Raw genomic sequence first — 12,364 nt, 5'->3', positions numbered from 1 at the left:
AATGGAATTGGGAAGAGATGCACACCCTCCCATGGCATGCCTACCATGTTGCTACAGTGCAGTTACAAAACTGCAAAGGCATAGATAATACTCAAGTAGAATTAAATCAGTGTGATGTGATGAGTTTGGAGTTTCTATGGCCTTTATTTTTAATACAATTTACTGAATTCTAAGTTTATAAAATCTGATTTTTAATGATAGGCAGGTTTAACAACTGACTTTCTACATTCCTGAAATATGAACAATCAAATGAGCTGGCTCCAGCACACCCCTGCTGATAGATGTTAAAAACACCTGGAGGTTCTAGTTATAAAAATAATAGCTCCCATACATTTAGTGCTCACTAGACCCCAGGTATTGTTCTATATACTTTAGATTCACAATCTTATGGATTCTTCACAATGGCTCTGTGAGGTAGGTATTGCTATTATTTCTATCTAATATACAGATGGAGAAATGGAACCAAAAGAATTTACTTAAGTTCATAAAAGTACAAACTACCTTTCCTAAAGACAGATATGTCTTATCACAAATTTATTATGACCATAAAGATGAACTCAATATTCAGATGAGACTCAGAATTCAGTAATGAGACCAACAGCTTTATTGAAGGTATGAATACAGATCCAAGGCTGTTTAATAGAGGGAGGTATACATGGTGCCTGGGAAAGAAGAATGAGAGCTTTCTGATGCTTCAGTTGAGATGGGAATGACTGGTTACGAAAAGAAGATATTACTGGGAAAAAGGGGTGTGCTGTTCAGGGTATATTCTTGGAGGGGTGAGTTGTTTGGTGTGGTTGGAGTGGAGGTAAGTATAAGTAAGTGATAGTAATGGAGACAGGGAGGTAATATGGAGCAGAAAAGGCAGAAAAATTGAAGGAAAGGTATTTTGTCACCAATAATTTTTTAAATAAATTAATTTTTTAATTGAAGGGTAATTTCTTTACATGCTTTTGTTATTTTCTGTCAAACAGATGGGATGGGGAGGGAGATGAGAAAGAGGTTCAAAAAGAAGGGGATATATGTATACCTATGACTGAAAGCTGAGCGCCAAAAAATTGATGCTTTTGAACTGTGGTGTTGGAGAAGACTCTTGAGAGTCCCTTGGACTGCAAGGTGATCCAAGCAGTCCATCCTAAAAGAGATCAGTCCTGGGTGTTCATTGGAAGGACTGACGCTGAAGCTGAAATTCCAATACTTTGGCCACCTCATGCAAAGAGTTGACTCATTGGAAAGGACCCTGATGCTGGGAGGGATTGAGGGCAGGAGGAGAAGGGGACGACAGAAGATGAGATGGCTGGATGGCATCACCGACTCAATGTACATGAGTTTGAGTAAACTCTGGGAGTTGGTGATGGACAGGGATGCCTGGCATGCTGTGATTCATGGGGTTGCAAAGAGTCAGACACGACTGAGTGACTGAACTGAACTGAACTGTGACTGATTCCATTGGATCATAGAAAAAGCAAGAGAGTTTCAAAAAAACATCTATTTCTGCTTTACTGACTATGCCAAAGTCTTTGTGTGGATCACAACAAACTGTGGAAAACTCTTCAAGAGATAGGAATACCAGACCACCTGACCTGCCTCCTGAGAAATCTGTATGCAGGTCAAGAAGCAACAGTTAGAACTGGACATGGAACAAAAGACTGGTTCCAAATTGGGAAAGGAGTACGTCAAGGCTATATATTGTCACCCTGCTTAATTAACTTGTATGCAGAGTACATCGGGTGAAATGCCAGGCTGGATGAAGTGCAAGGTGGAATCAAGATTGCTGGGAGAAAGTCAATAACCTCACATATGCAGATGACACCACTTTTATGGCAGAAAGCAAAGAAGAATTAAAGAGCCTCTTGATGAAAGTGAAAGAGGAGAGTGAAAAAGCTGGCTTAAAACTCAACATTCAGAAAACTAAGATCACGGCATCTGGTCCCATCACTTCATGGCAAATAGATGGGGAAACAGTAACAGACTATTTTCTTGGGCTCCAAAATCACTGCAGATGGTGACCGCAGCCATGAAATTAAAAGACGCTTGCTCCTTGGAAGAAAAGCTATGACCAACCTAGACAGCATATTAAAAAGCAGAGACATTACTTTGCCAACAACTGTCCATGTAATCAAAGCTATGGTTTTTCCAGTAGTCATGTATGGATGTGAGAGAAGACTCTTGAGAGTTCCTTGCACTGCAAGGAGATCCAGTCAGTCCATCCTAAAAGAAATTGGTCCTGAATATTCATTGGAAGGACTTGATGCTGAAGCTGAAGCTCCAATACTTTGGCCACCTGATTCGAAGAACTGACTCATTTGAAAAGACCCTGATGCTGGGAAAGATTGAGGGCTGGAGGAGAGGGGGATGACAGAGGATGAGATGGTTGGATGGCATCACCAACTCAATGGACATGAGTTTGAGTAAACTCTAGGAGTTGGTGATGGATAGGGAAGCCTGGTGTGCTGCAGTCCATTGGGTCACAAAGAGTCAGACATGACTGAGTGACTGAACTGATAACTGATGACTGATTCATGTTGGGGTTTGAGCAAAAGGTTTTGACAGTAATCACAAAGTAGACACATGCAGCCAAGAGAGAGAAAGGAGTAAAGCTAGAATGGGATCAATCAACAGACACTCTTGGGCCACAAGAAGCTTTGGTGAGTTCAAAGAACAGACTGGTATGTGTGAGATGGTGATTTTTATGTGTTCACTTGGCTAGGTCGTGATATACAGATATTTGGCCAAATATTATTCTAGATGCTTCTGTGAAGATTTTTTTTTTTGGTTGGCATTAAATTTAAGTTAAACTCAACATTCAGAAAATGAATATCATGGCATCTGGTCCCATCACTTCATGGCAAATATGGGGAAACAGTGGAAACAGTGACAGATTTTATTTTTGGGGGCTACAAAATTACTCCAGATGGTGACTGCAGCCATGAAATTAAAAGACACTTGCTCCTTGGAAGAAAAGTTACGACCAAACTAGACAGCATATTAAAAAGCAGAGACATTACTTTGCCAACAAAGGTCCATCTCCTCAAAGCTATGGTTTTTTCCAGTGGTCATGTATGCATGTGAGAGTTGGATTGTAAAGAAAGCTGAGCCCTGAAGAATTGATGCTTTTGAACTGTGGTGTTGGAGAATATTCTTAAGAGTCCCTTGGACTACAAGGAGATCCAACCAGTCCATCCTAAAGGAAATAAGTCCTGGGTATTCACTGGAAGGACTGCTGCTGAAGCTGAAACTCCAATACTTTGGCCACCTGATGTGAAGAACTGACTCACTGAAAAGACCCTGATGCTGGGAAAGACTGAAGGTGGGAAGAGAAGGGAATGACAGAGGATGAGATAGTTGGATGGCATCACAGACCCAATGGACTTGAGTTTGAGTAAACTCCTGGAGTTGGTGATGGACAGGGAGGCCTGGCATGCTGCAGTCCACGGGGTCACGAAGAGTCGGACACGACTGAGCGCCTGAACTGAACCGAACATTTACGTCAGTAGACTATAAGTAAAGTAGATTGGCCTTCATAATAACAATAAGAAATTGTCTCATCCAATTATTGAAGACCTTAAGAAGAAGACGGACTTACCCCAAGGGAAAGGGAATTTGCCAGCAAACTGTCTTCATATTTGAACTGAAACCCTAGCCTGGTCTCCAGTCTGCCATCCAACTGCTATGGTCTGAATGTTTGTGAACCCCTCAAATTCATATATTGACATCTTAATCCCCAAAGACGAGGATATTAGGAAGTGGGTACTTTGGGAAGTGCTTAAATCATGAGGGTGGAGCCCTTATGGATGGCGTTAGTGCCTTATAAAAGAAGCCTCACACAGAGATGTGGATGGACCTAGAGTCATCATACAGAGTGAAGTCAGTCAGAAGGAGACTAACAAATATCATATAATATCATTTATGTGTGGAATCTAGAGAAACGTTGTAGGTGACTTTATTTGCAAACCAGAAATAGAGACACAGACATAAGAGAACAAACATGTATACCAAGGTGGGTAAGGGGACAGATGAACTGGGATGTTGAGACTGATATACATGCACTATTGATACTATGTGTAAAATAGATAATTTATAAGATCCTACTACATAGGACAGGGGACTCTACTTAATGCTCTGTGGTGACCTAAATGGGAAAAAAATCCAAAGAGGGGATATATGTATTTGTACAGACGATTCACTTTGCTGTACAGCAGAAACTAACACAGCATTGCAAAGCAACTGTACTCCAATTAAAAAAAAAAAAATGAAAGAAGCCCGACAGAGATTCCTAGCCCTCTCTACTGTGTGAGAACACAGTAAGAAGACAACAGCTATGAACCAGGAAGAGGCCTTCATAAGAATACATCCATGCTGGTACCTTAATCTTGGACTTCCCAGCCTCTAAAACCACAAGAAACAAATTTCTGTTGTTTATACATTACCTAGTATGTGATATTTTGTTACAGCAACTTAAACGGACTATGATGCTTACTCTTCAGATGATGGACATGCCAGCCTCCACAACTGCATGAGTGAATTTCTTAAAAATATATCTCTTTCTATCTATCCATCCACCCCTCAACACATTCTACTGATTGTATTTCCCTGAAGAACCCTAAAACAATAGTGGGTGGGAGCCACTATAGAAAATGATGAACAGGGTCTTCCTTGGCAGTCCAGTGGCTAAGACCTCATGCTCTCAATGCAGGGGGCTTAAGCTTGATCCCTGGTTGGGGAACTAGATTCCACATGCTGCAACTAAGACCCAGTGGAGTCAAATAAATAAATAAATATTTTAAAAAGAAAACATTATGGACAGACAAGTAAACTTTTGAGGTAAGAATTCAAAAGTAAAGAGGCTCCAGGTGACCAAAATTAACAGAAATAAAGTCATTGCAACTGAGGAAATTGAGGAGAGTAGGTTATTGGCTGGGCCATTGTTTAGAAGGTATAAGGCACAGAGTAGAAAAGAAAATGTAAGTTTGTGTCCTGAGACTGTGTTACGTGACTTTGGAGAAGTTGACAGGGAAAATGGAGAAAGATGGGAATCTAGATGATGTGAACTTACATACAAGAGGAATTTTCAGTGATGGTGATAGATCAGTGGTCTGGAAGGACCTTGGTGATTCCAAAGAGATACAAACTTTAGAAACTGAACATGGAACAGAATGTGTTACCTCCTTAAGAGAGATTGCAAGGGAACTGATAAAAATGGCCACAAATTTGCCTATTCATTGGAACAGCTCCAGAATTCAATATAGAATAGGTTCAATGGCTACAAAAATGCCTGGAAGGTAAACAGTGGAATGATCTGGAAGATGAATTTGCATAGCAAGCAGTGTTCTTACTTCATATATATGTTTTATGTCAATATGAATAGCAAAGCTCTCTAAAGATGCTTATATCCACACTGCTTAAGTTTGAGAAAGCCTCAACCTCCTAGAGATTAGTATATTGCTGGAGCTATAGAATCACTGATGGAAATCCCTGGGGTCAACTGCCCATTCCCATCAACTCCTTGGTGTCACTGAAAACAGATATGACTGCCTTTGCCATGATGTGTGATGGGGGATAGGAAATGGTGTGGATGGTACAAACTCCTGGCCACTTTGGCTTCTTCTGTCCCTTTGCATAGTTTTGGTTTCTAGTGACTGAACTTTCCAGAAGTCTTTTACAGCCTGAGAGCTACTCAAAGCAAGGCTATAGGTTTACTTTAGCATCCTTAAAATTGACCTTTTGGGTTGTTTTCAGGTTCATTCCATGTCTCGTCTTCTTTTAGTCTGAAGCTCTTTTTTAACAATAGTTTCAATTTGCTTTGAAAGAAGTGGTGACAGAAATATTCTGGGAACTCCAGAACACCTGATGCTATGACTCAGTCCCTAGTGTTAAACGATCTTTTTCAGTGGTTTTGGAGGGGTGATTAGCCGTGAGTGAGAGATATCACTGAAGTGTTGTCCATTATGGGGGGAGTGTGCCAGAAGATCATATTTAAAAACCCTTCTAATTAATTCATATATCACTGTTATGAATTACTAAAATAAGACCCAAGAGTCTGCTGTAGAAAATTCAGCAAATCAATCAACATATAATTGTTGAGCTCTGATACAAGGCTTCTATGAATGTTGTGATGAATAAAAAGATCTGCTAGGATCCTTATTCAGACTAATGGGGGAGGAAAAGAATGATCATATGAAGAAGCAAAAATAAATAAATACACCAATAATAAAAATAAATAAACATATCAAGCAGCATATGGCAATTATTGTTAAGAAGCTGAAGAGATGGTTATGGGTTGCAGACTTGGGAATCACCCCAGAGAATGTGAGAACTGAGAAATTCCTTGAAGTATACGTGAAAGTGAAAGTGAACTTGCTCAGTCGTGTTCCACTCTTTGCAGTCCCATGGACTGCAGCCCACCAGGCTCCTCAGTCCATGGAATTTTCCAGGCAAGAGTACTGGAGGGGGTTTCCATTTCCTTCTCCAGGGGATCTTCCCAACCCAGGGATTGAACCCAGGTCATAGGTTGGGAAGATCCCCTGGAGAAGGGCATGGCAACTGACTCCAGTATTCTTATCTGGAGAATGCTATGGACTGAGGAACCTAGTGCACTATAGTCCATAGAGTTGAAAAGAGTCAGACACAACTGAAGCAACTTAGCATGCACACAGGTAGTTTAAAATGATAGATCAATTCAGTTCAGTTCAGTCACTCAGTCGTGTCCGACTCTTTGCGACCCCATGAAGCGCAATATGCCAGGTATCCCTGTCCATCACCAACTCCCGGAGTTTACTCAAACCCATGTCCATCGAGTCAGTGATGCCATCCAGCCATCTCATCCTCTGTTGTCCCATTCTCCTCTTGCCCTCAATCCCTCCCAGCATCAGGATCTTTTCCGAAGAGTCAACTCCTCGCATGAGGTGGCCAAAGTACTGGAGTTTCAGCTTCAGCATCAGTCCTTCCAATGAACACTCAGGACTGATCTCCTTTAGGATGGACTGGTTGGATCTCCTTGCAGTCCAAGGGACTCTCAAGAATATTCCCAACACCATAGTTCAAAAGCATCAATTTTTCAGCACTCAGCTTTCTTCACAGTGCAACTCTTACAACCATACATGACCACTGGAAAAACCATAGCTGTGACTAGACAGACCTTTGTTGGCAAAGTAATATTTCTGCTTTTTTAATATGCTGTCTAGGTTGATCATAACTTTCCTTCCAAGAGGTAAGCGTCTTTTAATTTTATGGCTGCAGTCACCATCTTCAGTGATTCTGGAACCCAGAAAAATAGAGTCTGACACTGTTTCCACTGTTTCCCCATCTATTTCCCATGAAGTGATGGGACCGGATGCCACGATCTTAGTTTTCTGAATGTTGAGCTTTAAACCAACTATTTCACTCTCCTCTTTCACTTTTATCAAGAGACTTTTTAGTTCATCTTCACTTTCTGCCATAAGGGTGGTGTCATCTGCATATCTGAGGTCATTGATATTTCTCCTGGCAATCTTGATTCCAGCTTGTGCTTCCTCCAGCCCAGCATTTCTCATGATGTACTCTGCATATAACTTAAATATCAGGGTGACAATATACAGCCTTGACGTACTCCTTTTCCTATTTGGATAGATATATGTATCTATTTATCTCTTTGTCCATATATACACTAGGGGAGTAGATTTGGTATGGGGAAATTAGAAGTTTTTACTTTTTTACTTAAGTCTGCTGTTTTACTGTTTACGCTTTACAATGAATATATATTTTATTGAAACAAAGTTTAAAGACTATATATAACCAGATACACATAAAGCAGTGGGTAAGACAAATTAAGCTGGAGAAACCATTAGGTATTCTCTTCTTGTATCATTGTTATCAGCTGCTCAGGAAAGAGTATTCTCTTTCATCATAACTTATGATAAACTTACTGTGAAATGTGTTGTATGAAAGGAGAGACGGTTAGCCCTCCCCTTGACAAGGATGGACGAGACTCTCGGGCCTGACAACATGCATGTAGTTGAGGCATTTCCACCTACTTTGTGGCATCTAATCTCTGTTGGGCTTCCCCAGTGGTTCAGCTGGTGGGAGACCTGGGTTTGGTCTCTCAGTTGGGAAGATCCCCTGAAGAAGGGATCTTGTATGTATGTGAGAGTTGGACTATTAAGAAGGCTGAGCACAGAAGAATTGATGCTTTTGAACTGTGGTGTTGGAGAAGACTCTTGAACGTCCCCTGGACTGCAAGGAGATCCAACCAGTCTATCCTAAAGGAGAGTGGTCCTGAGTTTTCGTTGGAAGGATTGATGTTGAAGCTGAAACTCCAATACTTTGGCCACCTGATGTGAAGAGCTGACTCATTTGAAAAGACCCTGATGCTGGGAGGAATTGAGGGGCAGGAGGAGAAGGGGACAACAGAGGATGAGATGGTTGGATGGTATCACCAACTCGATGGACATGAGTTTGGGTAAACTCTGGGAGTTGGTGATGGACAGGGATGCCTGATGTGCTGCGATTCATGGGGTCGCAAAGAGTTGGACATGACTGAGCGACTGAACTGAACTGAACTGAACTGAATCCACTCCAGTATTCTGGCCTGGAGAATTGCATGGACTGTATAATCCTTGGGGTTGCAAAGAGTCAGACACAACTGAGAGACTTTCACTTTCACTACTGTGAAATAAAACTTTAGATTCAAAATCAAAACAAAACCCGGGCAAAGAATCTGTTCTACTTCTTGTCATTTAGATCATCAATCATACAGTAGTTAAATCCCAGCAATTGGCATCATATTAATCAGGTCACGATGACTAGCTTTTTCTTATCTTTTACTCTCTCATTTTCTGATTTCTTTTCCAGTTTTTATTTAGCTTTAATTATTTGATAGGTTTTTCAATGAGCAACATTGAAATCTCCAGTCTTACTGAAAATGAATTAGACTATGAAACAGTCAGAACACTGATATTACAATACTCCTCTTTATATATTTAAAGATTTTCTGAACAATATTAACTATAGCCTGTAACTTTGAGTCACATTTAGTCAGTCCTGAAAATGGAGATGTGCAAGTGGGTTCCAGATGATAATTCAGAGTTTTGCATGGAGCTAAAAATTTCCTGAGGGGTCGAAAAGCTCTCTTTGGGTTATTAGGGAAAGAAAATGGACTATTGTATGCACAAGGGATTTCGGAATGAAAGGTACTATAGAAATAACAGGACTAACTGTTATTACTCTATTAATTGTTATTCTGTTTTGATTGATTGCCTTCTATTTCAAATCTTAAAAGATTACAATTTTATAGAATTTTATGTAATTTCTTTCCTTAAAATCTTCACTTAATAGCAATGATATTTTTCACCCTACTTCCTCTGATAGTTCAGTGCTTAGAAACCGTATGACATTATGAAACACAAGTAATTTTCTGAGTTAAAATTTACTTTAAAGACAATGGTATGGCTTATACTATACCTACCATTTTTATGTTAGATGAAGAAAAATATATAACACATATAGATAGACATGCTGCTGCTGCTTACTTGCTCAGTTGTGTCTTATTCTATGTGACCCCATGGACTACAGCCTGCCAGGCTCTTCTGTCCATGGAATTCTCTAGGCAAGAATACTGGAGTGGGTTGCCATGCCCTCCTCATAGACAGACACATATACTTATATAAACAAAAGCTTGTTTTTAAATTTGACTACAAAAGTAATGTAACCTCATGATGGGCAATTTGGAAAACAAAGAAAACAGTAAGTAAGAAAATATTTTAAACATTTCTAAAAAAAAAATCAATTAAACAAGTCCTTAATAGTTCAGTATATTTTCTTCCAATCTTTTCTTTTAAATATTTGCTTATATACATGAACATTCCATACACTTTTTCTTTTCAAAATTGAGATCATTGTCTCTTTGGGGGTAGGGGAGTGCCATGCCCCATGGCTTGCAGGATCTTAGTTCCTCAACCAGGAATCGAACCCAGGCCTGGACAGTGAAAGCTCTGAGTCCTAACCACTGGACCTCCAGGGGATTTCTGAGATCATATTCTAGCTATCATTTTACACTTTTTCTTTGAACCCATTCTGAGCATTTTTTTTCCCCATGAGATTAAGCATTGTTTGTAAAAATTATGTTTAATGAATATACAATAGTCATCATATGGCTGTATTAAAATATCTATAAACATTTCATATTGTATCAGTTGGGGTTCTGATAGGAAGCAAGTGACCCAGTCAACTGATGCACTGACTAGAATTAATAAAGGGATGCTTTGCAAGTGTGAGTTTAGAGCCAGGGACACCAAGAAAGGATGGCAAAGTACCCAGGAGCCATGCCATACAAGCCTGAAAAGGGAGAGGGAAGCATGGTTACCAAGATCTGAAGAGCTGCAGCCATCAGTAAGGGTCTCCCGATAGAAGCTTCGATGGAGAACTCAGCTGCTCCCAACTCCAGCCTGGCAGGGACTTGTGAAGTCAGTACTCCAATATCTCTCTGTTTCTGCCTTCCAATCTCATGCTTCTGCTTACCACTGACCAAACCCAACCAGAAATCAAAGAGCAAGAGAATCAGCTTATATTGAGGACAGAGAGCTCAGTTGCTGTCCTGGGACAAGAATTGGGTGGGAAAAGGTGGACAGTGTATCTGAACTGGCAAATATTCAGAACACTCATTGTTTGAGTATTCCCCCTTTCCCCACCTTTTCACTCTTAGAGCAATAGAAAGAAATAAAGTGAAATTGCTCAGTCATGTCCAACTCTTTGCAACCCCATGGATTGTAGCCTACCAGGCTTCTCCGTCCATGGAATTTTCCAGGCAAGAGTACTGGAGTGGGTTGCCATTTCCTTCTCCAGGGGATCTTTCTGACCCAGGGATTGAACCCAGACCTTCCACATTGCAGGTAGATGCTTTACCATCTGAGCCACCAGGGAAACCAGAGCTTAGAGCAATAAGCTTGTGAGAAATACATTTGCAGGCTTGTTCTTCAGTTCTTTTAGATAAGTATACTGACTATGACCCATCAGACTGCCCTGTCAATGATGTGATAATGGAAAAGTAAATTTGCATCAGGCATCCCATGCATGACTAAAATCATGTCATCTAATCAAGAATCAATTGTCCTTGTTTTGCTCCATAGCTGATATTAATAGGACCCACAGCATAGGAATTTTGGTTTCCTATCTAGGCACACATCCCATGCTGCCAAACCCAAGCGGCATCTTATATTAGCAAAATGAGACAAAGTCACAGACCACTGACCTCAAACCATCAATTTCAGAACTCTCTATTTCTGCCATTCAACAGAAAACAAGACAAAACCTCCAGGACAACAAAGGGAAGAACTCAGAGTTTCATATCTGTCCCTCATTGTTATTTTTCCTAAAAGGAACTCATGCCCTCCTCGAGGATATCTTCCCAACCCAGGGATCGAACCCAGGTCTCCTGCATTGCGGGCAGATTATTTACTATGAGCCATCAGGGAAGCCGAAAAGGAACTCAGCATGTAGTTTTTAAGGAAGCCAGATTGCTGGAGAGCATTTGAGTCTTTATAGCATCGGGTTTTTAAGCGTGGTTGGATTTGGCCCTGCAAGTAATTTACTCAGAATGTTGTGCTCAGTCGTGTCCAACTCTTTGTGACTTCATGGACTGTAGTCTGCTAGGTTCCCCTGTCCACAGGATTTCCCAGGCAAGAATACTGGAGTGAGTTGCCATTGCTTTCTCCAGGAGATCTTCCTGACCCAGGAATAGAACCCACGTGTCTTGCATCCTCTGCATTGATAGGCAGATTCTTTACTACTATGCCAACTGGGAAGTTACCCCAATAACTTACTAACAGCAACTCAGTTTTATCCAGACATACTAAGAAGAAGCACAATAAAATGATGACTCAGCTGTTCACTTGTGACAGAATGTTGAATATCAGTTCAGTTCAGTTCAGCCGCTCAGTCGTGTCTGACTCCTTGCGACCCCATGAATCACAGCATGCCAGCATCCCTGTCCATCACCAACTCCCAGAGTTTACTCAAACTCATGCCCATTGAGTCGGTGATGCCATCCAGCCATCTCATCCTCTGTCGTCCCCTTCTCCTGCCCCCAATCCCTCCCAGAATTAGGGTCTTTTCCGAAGAGTCAACTCTTTGAATGAGGTGGCCAAAGTACTGGAGTTTCAGCTTCAACATCAGTCCTTCCAATGAACACCCAGGACTGATCTCCATTAAGATGGACTGGTTGGATTTCCTTGCAGTCCAAGGGACTCTCAAGAGTCTTCTCCAACACCACAGTTCAAAAGCATCAATTTTTCGGCACTCAGCTTTCTTCACAGTCCAACTCTCACATCTATATATGACCACTGGAAAAACCATAGCCTTGACTAGATGGACCTTTGTTGGCAAAGTAATG

General features: G+C 40.9%; 1 long non-coding RNA gene and 1 other non-coding gene across 2 annotated transcripts in view; one reads left to right on the top strand and one right to left on the bottom strand.

Moving 5' to 3' along the window:
* LOC136150759 (uncharacterized) overlaps window positions 1-12,364 on the bottom strand; it is a 101,462-nt gene that overhangs the window by 37,129 nt on the left and 51,969 nt on the right. The gene's annotated exons all lie outside the window — the stretch shown is intronic.
* On the top strand, window positions 7,913-8,035 carry LOC136151006 (U6atac minor spliceosomal RNA). The gene has a single exon (XR_010659991.1). It is a non-coding gene; the product is annotated as a U6atac minor spliceosomal RNA (small nuclear RNA).

This window comes from Muntiacus reevesi, chromosome 19 (genome assembly GCF_963930625.1).
Source record: "Muntiacus reevesi chromosome 19, mMunRee1.1, whole genome shotgun sequence".
Taxonomy (NCBI): Eukaryota; Metazoa; Chordata; class Mammalia; order Artiodactyla; family Cervidae; genus Muntiacus; species Muntiacus reevesi.
Note: the sequence above shows the minus strand (reverse complement) of the source record. Positions and strands in the feature narration are given on the sequence as shown.